We start from the raw sequence: 7,345 nt of genomic DNA, 5'->3' as shown, positions 1-7,345 counted from the left end.
CTGAGAAAAGCACAGTTTGGCCCATTGGATGTAGGAGAGTGGTGGAAAATGAGAGCTGAATGCTGGAGCCAGCAGAGCACCCTTTTACAAAGGGAAAAGTGATACTTTAAAGTTTTCAGTTTTGTCCACAAAATAATATCTGGAATCTCACAAATTTTCGTGGGATGAGTCAATGACCATAAGAAACCCAGATTTTCTGTCCATATAAAATTCTCATGCACGGTTGATCACATAAAATTTGATGGCAGGAAGTTTCAGATAGTCATCTTAAAACCATCTTTATTTCCCTCATCTGTTCATACACTTTTCTGCCCTGTAAACTGGTACAGGAAATAGTGTAACATAATTTTATTTATTCAGCTTCAAACTTGAATGTACACAAGCTGAAAACTGTGTGAGTTACCACAGACCCTGTTTACAGTACCTTGTGTGGCTTGACTGAGGGAGAAACTGGAAGAATGGAATATACTTCTCCTTGTGATGGCCAATATTTTGTCATTCAAACTGATTTTTAATGGAGTTTCCAGTCTTTATGAAATGTGTCAGCATGGCCAGCATGTTAAAGGAGGTGATCTTCCACTCAGCAGTTTCAAAATTAGCCCTTATTCTTGCAGTGAAGACAGACAGGTTTAAAATTTGTATTCAAACATAGATTTATTTTTTTTTTTTATTTGCCAAGGGTTTCAGGATATATCTTCTAGATACAGATCTGAACTGAAACTGTGAATCTGAACAAGTCTGGGCAAGTTTGGATCCCACTGTGATGTTCCAAGGACAGGCACTTCTTTAAGTTTTCTCTTATGTTTGACATTTAATGTGGAAGCCAGGTTTCTTCTGAAGTGAGAAGCCACATGTTGCTTCTTTTCATCTCTGGCACACAACTGTGTTAGGGCTCTATGTCACCTGGATCTAACTATTGTAATCACCTTTGACTGGTGTCCCAGCACACCGGATTACCAACCTGCCAGTGTTACAAAATGCTACTGCTAGGATAAAATCCTGTACAAGGAAGAACAGTTATGTAGCTGCAGTGGTGCTTTTAATTATGGAAATAAGAAACCGAACTTTTGAAACCTTTGTGAAGAAAAATAAGCCTGAATAAGGGTACTGGCTTCTAAAGACATCAGCCAATGCTTGGGAGAGCACATACTTTTCAGTCAGTAGTATGGGCCACAGACTCTCCATTTTCTCTTCCTTGTTGTTTGTTTTTCCAGCACCCCTGTGCCATGGCTTGAGGAAGGGGCTTAGCTCTCACTATATCTACCTCTAAGGCTTTTACAGCTTCCAAATGTCAGCCCAGTAGCACACAGGCACCTCAGCTAAATGCAGAATCCTTGGTCCAGACAAGAGTCTCAATACAGAATGACTTGTCTTACCAGAACTATTCAGCATATCCAATCTATCAATCCACAAAAGCTGTGGCTGCCTGGTGGCTAAGGAAAGGCATGGGATGTAACCAAACACCAATCTTCTGGCACTGATGCTTCCAGATTTCAACACAACCCTACTCCTCAGCTGATTGTTTATGAGTTTCACTAATGCTGTCCAAAAATACTGTCACTAGATACAAACTAGTGTTTTCTTCCTACAGTTCTTGAAAGAGCTGTAATGGAGAAGTTAAGTACACTGTACATAGGCAAAAAGGGAAGGAAACCTTGAATTTGCTCATTTTCTCTCTAACTTTCATTTGTTAGCTGGAGTAAAACATAGAATTAAACCACTGTGCAGCTTATAAGAAAGTACCCTGAGTTGTCTTTAAATATGATAAGGCAGCATATATGCTACTGATTTATTACTTGAGACAAGACAAATTAGTGTCTGTTACATTTTATAATTTCAATCAAAGCATGTTTTTTATTAAAAGAAGTTTAATTCCTTGTTTTAAAAGCATCAACACATAGAAAAAGTAGAGGAATACCAGATACCAACTTACTAGAGAATAAAATCAGTATGCCGCTATAAAAAAAAATAATTTTGACAACATGGCAAAGGAGTCATTATTACAGAAGCATGATTTTAAAGGCCCACTGACACTTTCTGTGGAGGGTGCTCAGCTCCATCAAGAAGGTGCTTCTGAAAATCAATAGACATTATGAGACTCAGAGGATGTTCAATGGCTTGCACTGATGACAGGTGAGAGAAAGGAAATACATTTTGGTAACATGTTAAGTGTGGGTGGCATCTATATTAAATTTCTCTGGGTGTCTTGCCATTGAACATGGAAGGTGAAAAAAAACCCCTCATAACTTCAACTTAAATATACCGGATTAACTTTTCCAACTTCAGTTACTGTTTAACCTGGTTGATTTTGGCTGAAACAGTTGAAATAAGGCTCACATAATCCTTTCCACTGACAAAATGGGTGTCTGTACCAGGTTAGTTATGCCTTCAGCTGCAAAGGTTTATGAAGGGAAGGTTTGCCCATGCCTCAAATGCTGATAACAATACCCCATGTACTTCTGGGCCTCTGCTATTTGATGACGTGAACACGCTTTTTCCTGACTACTTATGGATCTTTGAAGACAACATTGAATTTCCAAAAGTACAGTTATTCCCACCTAGATTTCAGCCTATGAGATCTGAATTTGTATCTGGAAATAGTTTTCAATTTCCACACTACAACCATCAGTGCCTGTTCCACCTGCTACTCAGTGCTCAAGCAGAATGCTTGTCATGTTCAATACAAGAGCTGCCTGCAACATCTGTCCATGCAGTCTTCAAAGCACAGAAGCAATTTAAGAGAATGAAAACCAGAATAATTATTATTAACTTTTTTATATTTGATACATCTTTAAGATTAGGAGTCGTTGGATTTTAAATGCTGGACTGTAAATTTCAATCTTAACTGCTGGTGTGTGAATTTCAGGATAGAAATACAATTGCTTGAATGGATTACACTGTGTTTAAAAATAATCCTCCTCCATTTTGAGACTTGCAATAGACTACATTTTGGAAAATTCATTTTTTTCAGAGAGGTGCGCTTGAATGTGTGATTCCAAAACAATATAATCAGACCAAATAGCTTTATCAAAGATAGCAATTCAAAGCTTTTAGTGCAAATGCATCACAAATGCTTGCACTTAGAAATTCTCTTTCTAAGGTTGTGTTTACAGACTCTGCCACAATAGGTAAAAGAACAAAAATATCTTTGATGGTTTAGCAGAGAAAAGGGTAGTACTGAAAAAGAGATGAGAAAGAATGGGATGCAAGACACTGTTGAAAAATAATTGATACTGTTGCAAGAAGAAAGGCCAAACTCGAAAAGAGGGACAGAAATGGAATAATAGTGATATAAATTTGGTATTAGGTGCTCACATTTTATAATTAGACACGGAAGCGTTTGTACATCAGTAAAGTTTTGTCACATTTGTAGTACCCATTGACCTAAAACCACATTTGAGTTTCTCAGCTTTCCTTCCTATTGCTTTCTCCTTGACAGACTTTCTGAAGATCTTAGATATGAAATCTCTTAGCGAGACATACTTCAAGTAATTATATTTGTGGCAGAAGAGATGAAGGTGGAGGAATGCAAACCAGGTTTTGGCTATCATTCTTGGATCTGAGAAGAAAAGAAAAGGACCCAAGGACACCCTGAGTTGGAATGGTGAAGAAGAAGCCCATGTGTCAAGTGCTGCACGAGGGGACTGTGGAGGCTGCACTGTTTGACAGTGATACAGCCATAGCACCAAAATGTTTGCCTTTCTCCAGGTGGGCATCAATTTCAAAGGGAAGACCTCAAGTTGTGACAGAAAAAAGTCTGGAAGTGGCCCAAGAGATCAGTCCACACACATATAAAAGGTACTGATACCTCAGCACCGGGCAGAATTTTAGTAAAGATCATATTTAGTTTTTTACTACCATGGTATCTCTCTATCTGCTATACACAATTCCCTTCACTCCCTATTCCCAAGAAAAGATTACAAACATACTTGGGAGAACAGTAAACTTTAAGACAAATACTTTCAAAATAGAAAGTGTTAAACTTTGGATGACCTGTGCAAATCTGTTCGGTCTTTTTTCTTTTTCTCTTGAATAGTGAATAGTCTTTAATTAGAAAATAAAATTTGCTAATAATCTCAAAGCACAAGATGGATTTACTCAGGGGATAATTGCTGTGAAATGAGAGTTTCTGTAAAACTCTATTTTACTTTTTGTAGAATGTGGAAAGTGTGGAGTGGATGAAGTAGAGGGGTAGGACTACAGACTATGACTAACCCCAGTGTTAAGCTGAAGAATCAGGTTGGCTTCCACTTTTTCCTTACAATCTCCACCTTTTTTCCTTTTGCTATAACTTCCACCCCATCCCCTCCATCATTCTGCCCTTCTGTTATTTTTACTTATCTCCAATTTAACCTGATCTTTATTTACTTTTTTTACTGTCCCTGCAGTCTCACATTATTCCTCTGCAGAGAGCAGTTGGAATTGAGATTTCTGTATCATTGTTCCTCTTCAGTTTGTTTCCAGACTTCTTTTTGTTATCACTACTTTTTTCTTCATTCTCCCTTCCTACAGTTTTGCTGCCTTTTCTTTGAGGGGGATGAAGAGGTAAAGAAAGATGTAAAAATCCCACAGAAGCTGATGAGAATTTATTTTTCTTAGAATATGCCAGTTCTTTAAAAATTGAACAATTACACTTATGGGTCCAAATTAGCAAAAATCCATCTGATTCATGCTTCTCAGGCCAGACTCATGCAAGACTTTCCTGCCTTTCTGTGTACCACTGCCATGGCTGCCTGCTGACTGGACCACCTCCCAGTCAGGAGTGACAGGTGCTCCAGAGCCTACATCTCTTTATTCATCTGCCATCTTCATGCCAACAGCTGGAATGTGGAATGGGTGGAACACACAAGCATGGGTGTTTCCACAGATGAGAACTTAAAAAGTTCAGAGTCTTTTTCCAAAGGCAATTTTAAAATACTGAGTAAGTTCATGAAGTTGTATTATTATTTTTTTTAACCCTCTTCACATTGCAGACTAGCTGGGAGAGCGGGAAATGGAGTTTTCCGTCTTCATGTTCCGGTGCCCAAATCCTCAGCAGCTTCTGATGGCCAGAAGCACTAAAACCAGCTAAAACACATGTACTTGCTGTCTGCAGTTTGGCACACACTTAGGAGCGAGGAGAGGATGGAGTATGCTCTGTGCAAAGGGAATCTCTCAAATCTTTGCTGCAAACCCAACAATTCTTCCAGGGCACACAAACCAAGATTTCAGAGGAATATATATCTGCTAAAACCAGTTACTTGTTTAGCATGTTTGACAAGTGTTTCAAGGGACGAGGAAGGCACCTTGGGTTCCAATGCCTTTTCATAATTTCAAGTTCACATTCCATGAAAGACTTGCAATGAGTTTACGTCTCTCAGATTACCACACAGCACTACATGAAAATAAACAGTGAATTCAGATCAGTTCCTACATTTACTTATGGATGATAGAGCACATAAATTGGTCTGGCTCCTTCCAAGAGAAAAGAATCATGCTTCCCGCTCAAAAAAATGGCAGGGAGATGTTTAATACGATTGCAACTAACTGTTAAAAATCCAGGCAGCTGACAGAAGAAAAAAATAGCACAGTTATATTGTCCCGGTGCAGAGATGTTAAATTTATAAGATAATCTCCAACACAGTGCTTGCAGCTCGTGTTTGTTCACACAGTTCAGAGGAATGTTTTCTAATCAGCAGAAGGAGTTTACAGTGTTGTGTTGAGTTAACACCAGTTGAAATCAGGTCGGCAAGCAAGAGATCCATCATAAAACAGCTGCACAGAACTTGTGTGTGCTGTGCGAGTGGCTGCTGCTTCCAGTTTGGTGATGAAATCACAGTACATATTTTTCACAGTAAAAGACTTTGGCAGTCACACAAGCACGCTTTCCTGGAGTTGTAAAATCCTGATGGAGCTGTAAAATCCTGAGCAGAGCTAAGCTTGAACATGAAGTTCTAAAATTCTTCCTTCTCATAGTCCGTAGCGTGTTTCACCTCTGGATTTTGCACGTAACTCTCAGTGGGATGGGCAGAATTTGCCCTTCTCTGTGAGACCAAACAGAATACACCAACCAAGAGCAGGTAGGATTTCAAGTCTTGGGCACTGAATAAGGGAAAGAGTTAGATTTCAAAATACGTGTATGAAAGTAGCCATTAACATATTTGCTATGATATATCGTGCTGTGTTTAAAAAGCATCTTATCAGCTCACCAACTGTTTTTCAACAACTTATTTGTGAATTTCCAGTGTGAATGTGTATCCAGAGGCTCAACCTGATAGTCTTCAAGAGCCTCAATTTTCACAGGATGTCTCTAACTAGTCACTTCTGAAAGCATTGTCTGTTGCTAATTAAGTCTGGCACGTTTCTGTCAGATAGGCAGGGAATGTTGTTTTCCACGCTAGAGGTGGGTCAATTATGGTGCAGAAAAATTGTGGCTCCCTTGCAAATTAACAGCAGGGCCAAATATAGAAATGAAGACTCCTAAATAAGATCAGAGGAAAAACTAAGATCCTAAATAATGACTCTACTTACACAAGGATGAATCAAAGCCATTACAAATTTTACATGTGAGGGAAAAAAAAAAAGAAGTCTTTTCAAAATATTCAAGTGTGACAATCAGATCATGGGCTTGATGTGTGGGGCACACCATTTAAAGCCTTTCTGTCACTGACACTGAATATTATGTTGATATTTGTCTTGTTGGGAGAATAACTTCTACTCTGAACCCACAGAAGTTTTCCAGCAAGACATTCTCTAAATTGCTCTGCCTTGCAGAGGCAATTGATTTAAGTAAATCTGATTTTTTTGAAATCAGACATTAAAATAAGCCCTACCCAGCTGCAATCCTTTTTGGAAACTTTTGGTAAGAATTGTTTTTCACTGCTCATTTGAAATCAGATATTACAATCCAAGTATTGCCAGATATTTAGTAATTTTTTACAATGGCACAGACTTCAGTTCTCAGGAGTGACTTCATAACATGGTGACAATGTGACTTCTGATAGCTACAAAACATAAAATGGTCTTATTCTGCTCTAGAGTTTGATGCTAAGAAATTATTCTGTGCTCAGTGGTAAGGCTGCTGATGCTATTGCCAGAAACCTTGTATTTTCCTGTCTTGGTGAAATGTTTTTGCCATGCTTTCGTTATTGTTAATGATATTTAATGCAGCCTATAATGTGCTACCATTATCCCTGACCACAGGAAAATGTGGTTTGTACCTGAAGCTGCTCACAATCTTTCTGATTTAGACCTTATCTGCGCTCAAGAGCTTTTCCAGCACAATATTTTGGTTGCCTTCTTTCTTTCAGATGTTACTATAACACCAATAAAAACTTCAGTGTGCAATGCAAAACAAAATCACCAC

The sequence above is a fragment of the Lepidothrix coronata genome, unplaced genomic scaffold, assembly GCF_001604755.1.
Source record: "Lepidothrix coronata isolate B3197 unplaced genomic scaffold, Lepidothrix_coronata-1.0 Scaffold107, whole genome shotgun sequence".
In the NCBI taxonomy this organism is placed as follows: Eukaryota; Metazoa; Chordata; class Aves; order Passeriformes; family Pipridae; genus Lepidothrix; species Lepidothrix coronata.
Note: the sequence above shows the minus strand (reverse complement) of the source record.